At 48.2% G+C, this 15453-nt stretch overlaps 1 long non-coding RNA gene across 1 annotated transcript; it reads left to right on the plus strand.

Annotated features, from left to right (window-relative positions):
* Nucleotides 1–637: 637 nt before the first annotated feature.
* Nucleotides 638–9790, plus strand: LOC138398247 (uncharacterized). The gene is made up of 3 exons (XR_011235938.1): nt 638–928; nt 4130–4288; nt 9305–9790. It is a non-coding gene; the product is annotated as an uncharacterized lncRNA (long non-coding RNA).
* The last annotated feature ends 5663 nt before the right edge of the window (nt 9791–15453 follow it).

Here is a 15453-nt window from a genome sequence, read left to right on the forward strand (position 1 = left end):
ACTGAATGGATGCAGTCTTGAGTGCCTATTGAATGCAATGCGACAGGCTAGTCCTTGCCCTCAGGGAGTTTAGAGGTAGCCATTTAAGCTTAAAATGACCACAGTCTCCCATAAGACTTCTTTAGGGCGTGGAATGGGGTAAGGAGGCTCAGATGTCAGAAAAACAGAAGGTGAAGGTCCTCAACGTCAGCGAGCCCGCATTAGAGTTACGTGAATCTCGCAGCTGGAAGTTATCTTCCAGATCTGGGATCCTTCCCTGTCACTTCACAGACAAGCAAACCCCAGAAAGCAGCTCTGGGAAAGGCTGGAGCACTCGCCCCTCCCCCTCGGGCCCGCGCCGCCGGCAGCCGTGCGCCCCGCCGCGGTCTGGGCCACCTACCTGCTGCTGAGTGGCGGGACTCGCACGCAGACCGCCACGGGGCCTTCCTCCGCCAGCTTTCTCACGCTGGGCCCCAGGAAAGTGGCCCAAACCCTCCGCCGCCGGCGCTTCAGGGCGCAAGGGCAGACCCGCCTGTAAGTTGAAAATTTCCAAAACGCCTCCTCTGATTGGGTCGCTGTCTCGTGACGTCATGGACGAGTCCACCCGCGGCGCGGTGCGGGGGAGCGCGATGGCAGGCGGCGCACACCTGACGTAGTCTGGCGGCGAGCGGGAGGGGGGATCGCATGGATGGGATGGTGGCCTGACAGAGAGCGGCCGTCTTGGTAATAGCAGGACACTGCTATGCTAAAAGCCCCTGAACACTATCCTCCACCCCCTCCCTTGAAGAGTTTGCAATCTGTAAAAGAAACAAGGCAGGGACATGTACTTTTCCACTAAAAGAGAATTACGATTTTTTTTTTTTAAACCACACTAAGAGTTTGAAAAAGAAAGAAAGAAAGAAAAAACCTCAAACGACGAAAGTTGAAACTAACTAGCCGGTCTAGAAAGGTAAGAAGCTCGTTGTGCTCCTGACAAACTATTTGAGTTTAGATTTTTTTTCTTTCTGTGTCTTTAACTCTTGTTTCCATAGGCTGTGAGTTTCTAAGAGGCTGACTTAGGGGAAAGAACTACTGAGGACTGGAAAAGTTCATTTAATGTGTTGATACTTTCATTAGCCGGAAGAGAAAGCTACTTTTTTTTTTTTTTTTTTTTTTTTTTTTTTTTTTTTACCATATACAATTACTTTATTCTTGAAAGATCAAAGAAAATGTACAGCTTCAAAAGAAAGCACACCCCTGTTAAACTCTCTTATCTTTCTCAAGGCTTACAGCAGTCTGGCTGTGTGCCAAGATTTGTACACCAGCTTGAAACTTGGACATCCATGTTAAAACTTTAAAAACATTACTTGAATTACAACTACATAAGAAGTTAAAATGAAATTCTAAGTGAGCCCAACTATCACAGATCCTGAATTTCAGGATCATTAGGAGGATCGTGCAGGTCAGTCACCACTGCAGAACAATCGGTGCCCAAAGTTATGGCGTGAGCAATGAGTGACCTCATCCTTTCTTCGTTACCACCTAACTGGTTCAAACTGGGTAAGCAAGGAGCCTATGCAGAGGCACACAGAACTTATCTCCAACACTGAGCTATTCTAAATACAGAATCTCTCTCCCCAAAATAGTGCTTGGTTTTCCTTTGTCTTAAACACAGTATTTTCCCCTTCCTCTCCCCAATCTGAGGGGGATACATTCCAAGTCCCCTAGTGGATGCTGGAAACCACAGGTAGTACTGAACCCTCTATATGCTATACAAGAATTTCTTTTTCCTTTGTCACAGTTTTACTGAGGAAGACTTTCACTTAACGTAGATCTTAGCAACCTCAGCATATAATTTTTTTCTTTCCTTATTAAGTGTAGAACTGTTAGATCCGGTTCCCCTTGGCCCCAGGAACAGAGGCAGAGTCACTGAGGCTGCCAAAAGGCAAAGGAGTTTATTAACTATCCCCAGGCCAGGGTCCAAATTCCAGAGCACCAACGCAGTGGCCTCTCCAGGAACTAGGACCCCGCCCTGGGGTAAAGATTAGGCTTTTATACTTTTCTGTATGCTAGTTTTCACATGACACGTTATTCTGCACACAACACGTTAGTCTGCACATGACATACTAGTCTGTACACGACACACTAGTCTGCACACGACACACTAGTCTGCACTTCATCCCCCTTCAGTTTATTTGTTCCTTTTGTTTAGAAGTGGCTGATCGCGTTGGCTTCAGGTTTGTTGACTCTAAGTTTCGGGCTTTTTGCACTGGCGCCAGTTGTAGTTAACATCATCCAGGGGAAGAGGAGGGTCTCCGACGGGGGTGGGAGGGGCTGTTGTTGCATACCTTCTAGTTTTTGGTTACAAGCGATACTGGAAACACACGCCCTGCATAAGCCGTTCATGCGCTGATCATGTCTTGCTCTTCTTATCTACTTAGTTGGTTGGAAGGCACCTGGATTCTCCAGCCCTTTATCAGAAAGCAACTTGCAGTTACCTCCCCGGGGCTTTGTTTTCCTTTACTTTAGTGAAGCCTGCCATGGCTCCACTTACGCTAAGCACCAAGCCAGCAAGCCATATATACAGAAGCAGAACTAGGCTTCTCACATCCAGGAAGCCTAGCCTATCATGGAGTTACCTTTGTTCTTATCTCTGTTTTTCATTCTGATTAACTATATTTATTAAACAACTAAAAGCAAGCATAGTCACGGAAGCGAATAGCATCAGTTAGAATCAAAGAGACCACACATTTTCCTACTATCAATTCCTGTTCTTCAGAACTTTCATTTTTCTGCCTAAAGGAAGCACTTTACAGTTTCTCATTGACATATCGAATTGCCAGCACCACTATTCTTGAGTTTGGGGACCACTATTATGTAGTATTTACTTCATTCTACTATTAAGTCTATTAAGTCAAATAAGAGTTACTTGAACACAAACACCGTGGAACCAGGACAGAGGATTTGATCTGATCATGGAGATGGTTACTAAGTGCCTAATAGGTTGGTAGCATGTGTAGCAGAGATGCACTGGACCAAAGGATGATTCACCTACTGTGTGGGGTGGTGAGAGATTTCAGTACACAAAGAACAGTGTGCAATTTAAGACTTATGAGTTGTTTATTTCTGGAATTTTCCATTTAATATTTTTGGACCATGGATGACCACAGGTAACTGAAACTGTGAAAAGTGAAACCCTGGATAAGGGGGGACAACTCTATGTATCGTAGAAGGTACTAACATTTTCTTTAAAAGTGGTTTCAGTCCTTTTCTGCTTTGATACAGGGAATATAAATAATTATCCGCTATCCCTCGACAATATGTGAAACAAAGCACTTAGTAATTGTTCATAGTTTAGAGGAGTCAAAAAATCTACTGATTAAAAAAATTTATAATATTTAGAAAGTAATTTGTCAATATTGATAAAAACTGAAGACGCATATGCTTTTTATGCCAGCAATTGTACTTTTAAGAATTTATGTATGGATATATTTGAAAAAGTATGTATATATGAAATGTATACATGAATATGCATACACGTATACAAGACTATTAATTCCAGCATTCTTTACAAGAACAAATGACTGGAAACACATTAAATGCCAGTAAATATGGCACTAGTTAAATGGATGACATTACATTCATACCCAATGGAACACTACGTAGCCAGTAAAAGTAATGATATAGCTCTTTATGTGTACTTTTGAAAGCTAGTCATGATATCTATTAACTAAAGGAAACATAAGGTGCAGAATTGTGTGCATATTGGTATTTTCAAAAGATATTTATATGTGTGGATATACGTATATAATTTCTGGAAAGATACACAGATATGCCAGTTTTTTGCAGAGTGAGCACTGAATTAGATAATACATCTTTTATTGAATATTATTTTATAGTTATTAATATTGTAACCATGCAAATATTAAGTAGTTTCTTTCAATTTAGAGAAACTAGTCAATAGATAAGAGTGGTAAATAAAAATGAGTCTACTTATTCAAGATTTGTTTGGTTAACCAGTTGTGAACTAGTATAGAATATTTTTTTTAATTGCTAAACTATGAGGACACTTGGCTGTAACTAATAAGACCCAGAGTTAAGGAAGGTATGTTTTAACTGTTTTTGTTTTTAATGGTGGGCTAATATTGCACATATTAATATTTACTTGAAGGGAAGGATGCTATCAAGAGGAAGAAGGACATGATCAATGAAAGTCTCTGATGAGACAAAAGGGAATTGGTCCAAGAGTACAGACAGACGAGGCATCAGCCTTTCAGAGTTGTGCTTCTGATTGTTGCCGTGGCTGTCTTTGTTGCCATCACCATTGCAGGTAACATTTATCAAATATTTACTATATGCCAGGCTCTCTGCTATATGCTCTATATCCATTTTTTCATTTAAATTGTCAAAATTGTTCGTCAAGAAATAGTGACTGAGCTCCTGCTATGTGCCAGATATGGTTCCGATGAGTACTGAGAAGAAAACTAAAGCCAAATCAGGAAAGAGAAGAGAGGGGGAGGGGGAGCCAGGAGTAGGGGTGCTAGTTTCTTAGGAAACACATTCTTGTGGGACGAAGCAGACAATACAGAATAAATGAGTAAAATAATTCATGGTGGGAGGAGGGGACACTCTAGATGGGAAGTTCAAGAAAGGCCTGGGGAGGTGAACTTTGAGGTAAAACTTATGTGATGAGGATAAGAGAGAGGGCATACCAGACAGAGGGTGAACCCATGGTTGTCTGAGTTTGTCATGTGTCTGAGACACAGAAGGAAGGCCCCTGTGGCTGGAGCATTTGGGGCAATGGAGAGAGGTGGGTGGGGCCAGATCCTGCGGGGACTTGTGGGCTGTGATAAAACATTTGGATCTTATTCTCATGGTGAGAGGAAGCCTGGGGAATGTTTTAAGCAAGAGAGTAAAAAGGGATTTATTAATTCCTTCAAACAAGAATTTCTTTATTTCACTATGAAAACAGAAGGTTGCAGAAGAGACTCTGCACTAGCTCCTGTCAACCTATCTGTCCACCTACCTGTGCCTGTGCCCACATACCTGCCTTCCCGGTTGTATCCAGATGAACAACCGTTCTCCCCTCTGAAGATCTCTCCATGTGTACACTAGATCCTTTCCCCTTCTTACTCCTCTCTCTTCTGCCTCGGCATCTTCTCCTGCTCTAATAAGCCAGTCTCAGCAGCAAACATATGGCGTAATTTCTCCCATCTTAGATATCTAATAGGTACTCTAAACTTAAAATGTCCAACACTGATTCATAATCTCTTTCTCACCAACTGCTTTCTCAGCAGTTTTCTGCATCTCAATTGAGGGCGCGTCCATCATCCTTCCAGGTATCCAGTCATGCTGCTCAGCTTCTCCTTTTCTCTCAAAGTCTGCATTCAATGTACCTGAAAATTCTGTGGGGCTACCTTGAGAATATTCCCAAATATGACCATTTGTCACAACTTATGCTAGCCACCTGGTCCAGAATGCCATCATCTGACACTGAACTCATCTCTGTTTCTACCTTTTCCCACCTCCACTGCCAGTCTATTCTCAACCTAGCAATTTGAGGGTGCCTTTAAAAAATGTAAGTTGGGTCATACCGCTCCTCTCTGAAGACCCCCAAAGCCTCCCCTGTACCCTCTGATTCTCTAAAAATAAAACACAAGTCTTGCATTTGTCTCCCAAGCCTTATGTGATCTTGTTCCTTATCAGTACTCTGGCCTTACACACCAGCCACACTGGCCTCTTGGCAGTTTTGTTTTCCTTTTAATTTCTCCTCTCTCTTGAAGAATAATTTTACCAGATATATAACTCTAGGTTGGTGGGGTTTTTTTTTTCAATAATTTAGATATTTCACTCCACTTATTTTTGCTTGCATGGTTTCTAACGAAGTAGTCAGCTGTAATTTTTTTTTTTATTTTCTTTTAGAAATATATATATTTTCAAAAATAGAGATGGGGTCTCGCTGTGGTGCCCAGGCTAGTCTCAAACTCCTGGCCGTAAAAGTGATCCTCCCACGTCAGCCTTCCAAAGTGCTGGGATTACAGGTGTGAGCCACTGCACCTGGCCTGGCATTTTCTTGAATCCTATACACACTCCCTCTTAAGGCCTTTGTGCTGGCTGTTCTTTCTGGCTGGTAGGCACTTACCCCGATACCCGTGTGTCCTCCTTCCCATTGAATCCAATATCCGGTTAAATGTCATCCTCTCAAAGCTTTCTCTGCATAAAACAGCAACTCCCTTGTCTGTTACTTACGTTCCTTTGACTTTCTCCTTTTTAAATATCACTTATAACTTTTAGACATTGTATGTATGTATTAATTTATGTATATATTATCTGCCTCCTCTCACTAGAGTGTCAACTCTATGAGGTCAGTGACAGTTTTGTTTACTCCTTATCCACTGCACCTAGAAAGATGCTTGGCACAGAATAAACATTCAATTAAAATATTGCTTATTCCATCACTCAATAAATACTTATTGGCATAATTTATGGAAAGATATATAGAATGTACCTAGCTTCCTTTGGCGAGAAGGACTGAGTTGGAAATAGATTTACCTTTCATTGTATACTATTTCATAATTAATATTTTAACCACAAAAATTAGTTTCTCTCAACTTAAAAAAATAGTTAGTAGATAAAAACAGGATATAAAATAGAGTTCACTCATTCAAGATTTGTTTTGTTATCCAAATGTGAGCTAGTGTACACTACCCTTTTTGTGGCTATATTGTGAAGATGTTGGGCTGTAGCTAATAAGGTAATCTAGAGTTAAGGAAGGTATGCTTTAATTTAAATTGAGTGGTCACAGCAGGCACAAAGATTACATAACTTATCTGAAGTTATGTAATTTCTGGAAAGAGATGCTTAACATTTGGATGCATAAAACTTCTCTGGTAGGTAATTATTAGTAAGGTTTTACTGATTAACTCTTTTCTTACTGGAAAGATTAATGAATGTGTATGACCAAAAAGTTCAAGTTTTACAATAAGATCCACAGTGAAAAATAAATCTCATATTTAACCCCTAAGATGCCAGTTTGCCTCCCTGTAGGCAACTGTGTCATTTCCTAAAGGATTCTCCTCAAAATAATGTACAGATATGTACATATATGCATCTTTTTCTATATTTAGTATCTTTTTACATAAATAGTTACCTGTTATACATACTGTAGTACACTTTGCTTAAAATGTGATCTTTATTCTAATATTTTCATTTTATTTATTAAAATAAATATAATTTATAAAATTTTATTACAATTTTAATATTTTCATTCAGTTCAAGAAGGAAAAGTGAATTTCTGAGGCATGTTAATCGCACACACTTCCGTGTTGATGTTTCAACTGCTGGTTTTTCCCCACAAATGGTATTACTTATGCTGAAGCTGTAGAGGGCAGTGTAGTCCTTCCAAAAGCATGGTGTATCCTGGATAGTGTTTTGAAGATCGTGAATATGGTGCAAAGTTTAGAATTTGGAGAAGCTCCTGGTACTAAAAAAAATGCATCAGTTCAAATTATTCACCCATGCTCTTTTATGCATTTCGCATAAAATTATTTGCAATATGTTTATGTTACCTATCATGCTATCACCTTCCATAGGAGTAATTTTTGCTTAATAGATACAATGCTTATTTCAAAAGTCATTTTTAGCTCCAATAAGTGTATGATGTCTTCATTAAAAAAAAAAAACTTGAGTTGTTAAGACAGTAGATTTTTCATGTTCTCACCACAAAAAAGTATATGAGGTAATGCATATGTTAGTTTGGTTTAGCCATTCCACAACATATACATATTGTAAAACATTATGTTGTACACCGTAAATGTATGCAATTTTGTCAACTAAAAAAATAAATAATAACATTTAAAAAACGAATTTCAAATTGAGGATGGGTGAGTGTCAAATTGAATATGGATGCATGAGGGGGTAGGAAAAGTGATCTGCGTTACAGAAAACATCTAAGATAGTCACAACGTGGCAGAGAATGATGGCAGTCCACCGAATCCATTCTCCTCTTTCTGACAAGAAACCAAGACTGCATCGTTAGCCTGTCTTGTTGTTAGTGTCTTGCACTGAGGGGCCACCGCTAGGTCTAGATAAGAAAAACTTCACGGGTGCATTTTTCCTCACTTGTCATTGGTCAGCATCTTTTCCTCTTTTCCTCTTTGACGACTCCAAACCTTCACCACTCTCCTCAAGCCCAGGTTTCCTTCTCATTCTTACTGAGAACGCAGGGTCATCAGGCAAGATGTCTCCACTCCTAACTCTCCGACCCTACCTCTTGCACCCCTGCAGACCTACATCCCCACCAATTCTTCCCTCTTGTCATGCACTTGCGGAGTGAAGTATTCATTGTGTTTGAAGTGCATCCTTCCGCTTATACCCTTGGTTCCTTCCTCTACAGTCTCCTCCAGGATCCTGATCCAGCCATTATTTGCTCTCTATTTCAGAAAAATGCTAGAAAACAACAAAAATGAAAAATAATTTGCAATTCCACTACTTTAAAACAATTATCTAAAGTTGTTAAGTGAACATGTGTTCTATCACCCACTCATCAAATTCCATCTTCCCCAAGGTGGCCTATGTTAAGTTCCTTTGTGACATTTTCTTGAGTATATGCAAGAAATCTATATGTATAAATAACCACACACTTTTATGTTTCCGAGAATGGAGTCATTATGTGGTTACTGAGGTAAAATTTGGCTTTTACACTACCAAGTCAATATGTAGATTTGTCTTTTATATTGGTTGCATAGTACTCAATTATATGGTGGCATTGTAGTTTATTCAGTCATTTCTTTATGTATATTTAGATTGTTTCAAATTTTTCAATGTTGCTTATAATACAAAAATCCAGCTGCACGTATATACCCTTACACACTTAGGCTTTTATTTTCATGACCTAGATTGCTAGAAGTTGAAATGCTGATGCAAATGATGTCCTTGTTTTGAATTATAGCAAGTACTACTAAATTACTTCTCAAATAATTTGTTCGAAGTATACTACAAGCAACAATATGTAAATATCCACTTCCCCATTTCTTCACCATCACTAGATATTATCAATATTTTCAGTTTTTGTCAATTTTAAGAGGAAAAAAGATATTTATTATTACTTTAATTTGTGTTAGCTTTGTGCAAAAGTAATTGTGGTTTTAGCATTGCTAACATTTGCCGTTTGATATTGGAATAAATTCTTAAATAAATATGGTTATGTTATATATTATTGTAATCCACATTTCTCACTTTATGTTTTTTTGCTAAGGACTTAGTATCTGCTGTTTATTTTATATTTATTTTAGACAATGGAAATGATGTTATACAAAAAGAAAATTCAAATGATTTTATTATTCAGGTTCACAATGGGTCATAAAGCAGTGGAGACAACTCGCAACATCAATAACGCATTTGGCCCAGAAACTGCTAAGGAATGTACAGTGCAGTGGTGGTTTAAGAAGTTTTGCAAGGAGACGAGAGCCCTGAAGAAGAGGAGCGCAGTGGCCGACCATCAGAAGTTGACAACAACCAATCGAGAGCAATGATTGAAGCTGATCCTCTTATAAATACAGGAGAAGTTGCCGAAGAACTCAATGTTGAGCATTCATTCTGTGGTCATTTCGCATTTGAAACAAATTGCAAAGGTGAACAATCTCAGTAAGGGGGTGCTTCATGAGCTGTCTGAAAATCAAAAAAATCATCATTTTGTAGTGTCATCTCTTATTGTGCACAAAAACAATGAAACCCACCATCTCTAATGAAATTACAATAAAATAAAATAAAGCTCAGAAAAAAAAAAAAGTACTATGTAGTGAGACCGATCCTAAGAACACGGGCGCGGGGAAGGAAGTCACTACCACGGTATAAAATTGTATAAACGTTACCCGTTTCTGTGTGCGTGCGTTTTCTGAGAAATGACCCCCTTTTGCTATGGGGCCGGGACTGGAGTCCCAGTTTGGGACCATAGGATTCCCCGCACTCGACTCCAGACTGATTCGACCTAGGGTTAGCTCTGTGTAAACACTCTTTAGACGTGGGTGTTTTATGGATTTCTGTCCTTCGGGAGAAACGACTGGCCCGGGTACAAGAGTGAGTGAATGTACCAACCGTCTTCTCCCATCTCTCTCTCTCTCTCTCTCTCCCTCCCACACACAGGCGCACGCGCACGCGCACACACACACACACACACACACACACACGCCGTTTCCGGGAGCGCCCACTTCATGCGCTTCAGTCCACCGTGACAGATAGTCCAACTGTGAGATCATCGTGAGTGGCTGCGCCTAGGCCCCGCTCTGAACCTCTCCGTACCATTCGTGTGTCTTCAGCAGGTCCTGCCTCCACCCGTGGCATCTAGCACGGGCCGATGGGTCCCTGTCCTCTCTCCCTGCCGTGGAAGCCCCCCTCCGCCCCCCGGGGGCTCTCTGGTCGACTAGTGGTGGGGAGTGTGCCCGAGGGCTGAGAGACGTGGTCCGAGAGGGGCCGGGAGGAGGCCTGCGACCCAGTGTGTACCCACTCCCGCCCCCACGCTCCCTCCCCCACGAGGGAGCCCGTCCTTTCCAGGCTGACACTTGGATCGGTAGATGACGGTGGTCACCTGGCGGCGGGCAAGCGTTATGGGAAAATCTGGTAGGCGTGTTGCGACGTCCTGCCACAGAGATGGCTCTGGCGACAGCCTCGGGCCGCCCCACCCTGGCCCCGGGCCAGGCCCCGTGAATGTGTTCTCTTTGTCTCTGACTTCTTTCTTTGTTTCACCAGCCGGCGTGCTCTGAGAATGTGAAGTGTATCATAGTTCCACCCTGGGTTTCATGATCCTAAGATAGGAAGGGGTTTTATGATTCCACGACAGAAAGGTTTTCTCATCCTATCATCTCTCCCCCTCTTCTTTCTTTCTTTCTCTTCCTCCTTCTGCCTTTTCTTTACTTCTTTTTTGTTTCCTTCTTTCAGTCTTCCTGTCTTCCTTCCTGCCTGCCTGCCTTCCTTCCTTCCGTATTTCTTTCCATTTTTCTTTCCTCTCTTCCTTTCTCCTGTTATCCTGTGTTTCTATCTTTGTTTTTTCCATCTTTCTTCCCCCTTTCTACTTTCCTACCTTCTTTCTTTCTCATTCTCTCCTTTCTCTCTCCTTCCTTCTTTCTTTCTGTCTCTTTCTATACTTTCTCTCTCCTCCTTCTCTCTATCTTTTTCTCTTTCCATCTTTCCGTGCTCTTTCTTTTTCTCTCTTAATTTCCTTTCTTTTTCTTTTCTTTCTTTCCCTCCTTCTGTCTTTCTTTCTTTCTTTCTTCTTTCTTTCTGCTTCCATCCTTCCTTCCTTTTTCTCATTCTCTTTCTTTCTGCCTGTCTTTTCTTTCCTTATTTCTTCTTTCCTTCTGTCTTTCTGTGTTTCCTATCTCCTTCCTCCCTTCCTTTTTCTTTCTTCCCCGCGCCCTCTTCCTGTCTTTTCTTATTTACTGTTTTCTTCTTTCTGACTTTCTCTCTCTGTTTCTCCATCTCTTTTCTTTCTGTTCTTTTCCTTTCTCTCCCTTTCTCTCTTTCTGTTTCTGCCTGTCTGTCTCTCGGCTATGTTGTGGTCTGTGCAGAGACGGGTTTGGTGGACGATGTCGGTGGTCGGGCCGACCCATCCTTTCTTTGATCCCAGTGCTAGCCAGCCCGGGGCCTGCTTAGCTTCCAAGATCAGACGAGATTGGGCGCGTTCAGGGTGGCGTGGCCCTAGACTGACCCGTCATTTTTCGATGGCTTCCGTGGGGAGTAGGGGGACTGTGTTTGATGCCCCCGGGGGACCTTCTGGACTCTGAAATGATGGGCTCCAGAGGGTTGCCCCGTGTTTTGCAGCAGACCTCTGGTGGCTGGCGCCGGTTGTGGTCGGGCTCCACCTGACGGCCGCTTTTCTACAAGTCTCTTGTCCTCTGAATCTTCGGTGCAGCAGGCAAAGCAGGGGACAGTCCCCGATGCGAGCGAGGCTGAGTTCCGGGAAGCAAGCAGCCTTCGCGGGGCCATCTGGTTCGTGCCGGGACGCCGGCTGGGACATCTGGGAGGCAGAGCTTGGGCCTGCAGGGCTGTGTGGCGGGAGGACGTTGTCGCCGCGCTTCCAGGCTCAGCCAGCCAGGCGGCTTGCGGGGCTGCCCGGGCAGGTCGACCAGCACGCTGTGGCCGCTTTGGAGACCCGACCCACCCCGCGGGGACAGGAAGGAGACGGCACAGGCGGACGGGAGAGGAGGGTGTCCGGCGACCGGCCGCCGTCCCGTGCATGCGTGTCCCTCTCCCTTGGCCTCGCCTTTCCTACCCATTTTCCCTGGTTCCCGCTCAGGAGGCAGGGACAGCCCTGTGAGTGGCACCCAGTCGTCCGTGGCTTCTTCCGAGTCCTACTCTGGGGGCGCGGACCGGGCCCTGGGTGGCGCGGGTGGCCGGCGAGGGCGACCCCTGTCGGCCCGCGGGCGCTCGTGGGCCGGGGCGGTCCCGTCCCGATGTTTTCTCCTCCACAAGTCCCCGTGCTGGGCCCTGGGTGGCGCGCGTGGACAGTGAGGGCCTCCCTGGCCCTCTACGTAGATGTCCCTGAGTGCCCCTTGTCTGCTGGTGCTGGGGACCTGCTGGGGACAGGTGGCCGTGTCGAGTGTCATGGGGGCAGGCGTGTTCAAGTGGCTCGGTCCCCGTCTTCCTGCGCGGTGTTTTTGATCACCTCGTATCGTCATCTTCTGCCTCCAGGTTAGTACTGACACGCTGTCCTTCGGGGACTGTCGCTGGAGGGGTTGGGCCTCCGCACGCGGACAGGGTTCTGGGTTCCTGGGGATCCAGCGCCCTGCCCTGTTCCCTTTGAGCTGACCGCCTGGGCCCGCGCGCCGGCTCTAGGGCGTCGGAGTGTCCCGACGGTGGTGCCCGCCTCTCGTGTTGGTCTCTTGTCCCCTCAAGAGACGGCACGGGGGGGGGAGGTTTGCGGCAACCTTCCCCCTTACCCCGCTGGCTCTGTGCCGTTGCGTGTCAGGCGGTCCTCGTCTTTGGGTTGTGCTTGGGAGGCGGGGCTGGCGAGGCTGAAGCGGGCTCCTCCAATCGCTGTCCTCGCCAGCCTGACTGACCTCCCCCAACCCTCCCCGTCCTCGGGGCCTGATCGATGTGGTGACGTCGTGCTCTCCGGGCCTTGAGCCGCGTGCCAGGCGAGGGACAGTCCATTCATGGTGAATGGTGGCCGCTCTTCTCGTTCTGCCCGCAGGCACCTCACCTCTCCTTCCCCGCCTGTGGGCGGTGCGTGGGAGGCGCGGGTGCGAGACTATCCGGCCCGACCGCGGTCGCCCCGCCCTCTGCCTCGTGGCGTTGGCGGGGGTCGTGAGTCCTCTTGACGCAGCGGGCAGCCCTCGCTCGACCTGTGTGGCTGTTGCCTGGCCGGGGTCACCCCTCCCCGCGACGGAGGGGTGCAGGGCGTGCCGCCTGCCCGGTCGCACGCCCCGTTTGGCGCCCGGCTGCTGGGTCTGCGTGGCCCTTTTGTGGTGCCCCCGGAGCGCACCGGGTTGTTCTCCAAGGTGCCCGAAACCGAGCGGTGGTTGTCGTCCTCGTTCCCGGCGTCCCCCTCTGGTCGCCACTGCAGCGTCTGCTGCGTTGGGTACACCCTGGAGCAGCGTGCTTGGGGTTGGGGGGGTCGAGGCGGGCAAGCCCAGAGGCATCTTCCTGCGCCGCGTGGGCGGGCGGGGGGCGTTGTCTCGGCGTCCCCACGGTGTGTGCGTGGCGGACTTCGAAAGGCAACCGCACGGCTTGTGCTCTTCCCTGCCTGCCCGAGGGGGGTTGTTGCACGGTCGTGTGGGCGATCGTGGTGGGGCCGGGCCGGCGACGTGGTGCCGGACGGCCCCGTGGGGGGCCTCTGCCACCCGCCTGGTCTGCCTCGGTGACCCCTCTCCCATACCGACGGGGGAGTGTTCCCCTCTCAGTGAGGTGGTTTTTGGACCAGGGCCCCCGACTGCAAACGCTCAGGAGTCGCCAACCGTGCGTGTTTTGCCCCATACCACAGACCACCCCACGCCTCCCCCGGGGCGTGCCTGAACGCTTCCGCCCAGGGCCCTTACAGGGGCGACCAGGGGTCGGGAGCGATCCACCTTCGGCGAGAAAGCGTCTTCTCTAGCGATCATGGAGGCGTGTTCTCTTCTGGGGTTTGTCGGATCCCCCAGCCCGCCGCCTCTCTGCGCGTCGTCAGCCGCTGCCCCTGCGGCTGCCAGTTGTGCGTGGGCAGAGTTCCCTCCTCCCCTGCCATGGGGGGGAGCGGTCCACCGCCCCCGTGGTGGGGGCCGAGTGCCACTCTTCGCCTAACGTGGTCCGCGCCTCCCACTCTGAACTCTGGGGGAGGGTCACGCCGGGCGGGGCCGGTGTTCCAGTTGTGAAGGGCGCCCGCGTGTGTGCGCTGCGTGCCCTGGCCGCGGGTCGCCCCGGTGTGCCCCGGTGTGGGGGGACGAGGGGGTGGAGCCCGTCTCACGCCCCCTCCCCATCCCCTGTGAGCGTGCGGCCCTCCACCTGGTCCCGTGCCAGGCCGCGGACGGATGGGTGCTCCCGTGCTGGTGCCTGTGGATTGTGGCTTGGGGGACCGCCCGGCCAACGAAGGGGTCATACCACGGGTGCGCGGTGTTCCCCGGAGCGAGACAGGATTGGGAAACGGACGAGAATGGGATTAGGTGCAGTGGCGTGCGGGCCGAGGGCCGAAGGCCGGCGTCGCTCTGGGACGCCCCGGTGGTGAGGCCGTGGCCCCGTTGGGAGGGTCGAGGGGTGCCGAAGGCTTTGGCCGGCTGGCCTCACGGGCGTGTTGTGGGACCGCTCTCGGGTTTGGGGCGGTGGGATCCTGTGGTGTTGTTTCCCCAGTGGCCCGGTTGCGGCGCAAGTCTCGCCTCCCACGGGCTCTCGTGCCTCGCCCTTGCGGGGTCTCATCCCTGTTCGAAAGGGTGCTCCTTCTCTCTTCCTCACGGCTGCTGACCGCCCCGAGACGAGCGTTCGCCCGACTGCGCTGCCCGAACCTGACCTCGCCGCGGGGAGGGGGCGTCGCCCTGGTCGCCAAGGCCCTGGATGGCGCCCCCCCCCCGCGACGTGCCTCGGTTGAACGGTCGGCGGGCCTCCGCGTGGCGGGCTGTACGGCGTTGGGGGGCGGCCGGTCGCGCGTGCGTGCAAGAAGAGCGTTTTTCCAGAGCTACACGCGACCGCGATGGCGGTCGGGGTCCGGGCCCTGCGAGGTGCGCGCGGGGTTTGGGGAGCTCGCCAAAGGCGCAGCCGGTTGTCCCAGGTGCCTCGGGACCGCCCTTGTGCGTAGAGGCCACTGGCGGTGAGATCCCGTGCGTGTCCTGGCCGGTGGGCTGCCGTCTGAGGCTTGCTACACCCCACCCCTCGGGCCTCCTGGTGCCCGTCGGCCCCTTCCCCCGTCGTCGCCTTATGCCGCGCCCGGCGGCCCCCACCCCGCTTGCCGCCGCCTTGAGCCATCTCGTCCTCTCCCGTCTGGCTTTCGTATCCGGGGGGCGTCTGTGCCCCCGGTGCTGCATCGCTCCCCCG

The sequence above is a fragment of the Eulemur rufifrons genome, chromosome 17 (genome assembly GCF_041146395.1).
Source record: "Eulemur rufifrons isolate Redbay chromosome 17, OSU_ERuf_1, whole genome shotgun sequence".
In the NCBI taxonomy this organism is placed as follows: domain Eukaryota; kingdom Metazoa; phylum Chordata; class Mammalia; order Primates; family Lemuridae; genus Eulemur; species Eulemur rufifrons.